This window comes from Etheostoma cragini, chromosome 12 (assembly GCF_013103735.1).
Source record: "Etheostoma cragini isolate CJK2018 chromosome 12, CSU_Ecrag_1.0, whole genome shotgun sequence".
NCBI classification, from domain to species: domain Eukaryota; kingdom Metazoa; phylum Chordata; class Actinopteri; order Perciformes; family Percidae; genus Etheostoma; species Etheostoma cragini.
The window spans coordinates 2,254,595-2,254,916 of record NC_048418.1 but is presented as its reverse complement, the minus strand read 5'-3'; positions in this window follow the sequence as shown (position 1 = coordinate 2,254,916).

Below are 322 nucleotides of genomic sequence, written 5' to 3'. Positions count from 1 at the left end.
TTACTGTCACAGAGGAGAGAAGAAACTAGAAAATGTTCATATTTAGGAAGCTTGAATAAGAGAATTGTTGCCTTCTTTCCAGAATGTATGACACACGATTAATCAATTATCCTAATTTGTTTTTAATCTTATTTTTTTTTTTTTCCCTGAAGATGGTCTAGTGCCAGCCCATAGGATAGAGACATCATGGCTTTTTGGGACTGGATCTAGTGGCTGTAATTCTGCACCAAGGCTGAATTTTGGGAAAGAGACTTCAGATACAGTATTGGGGACCACTAAGGTCTATATAAAAGAGACTTCAGATACAGTATTAGGGGACCAC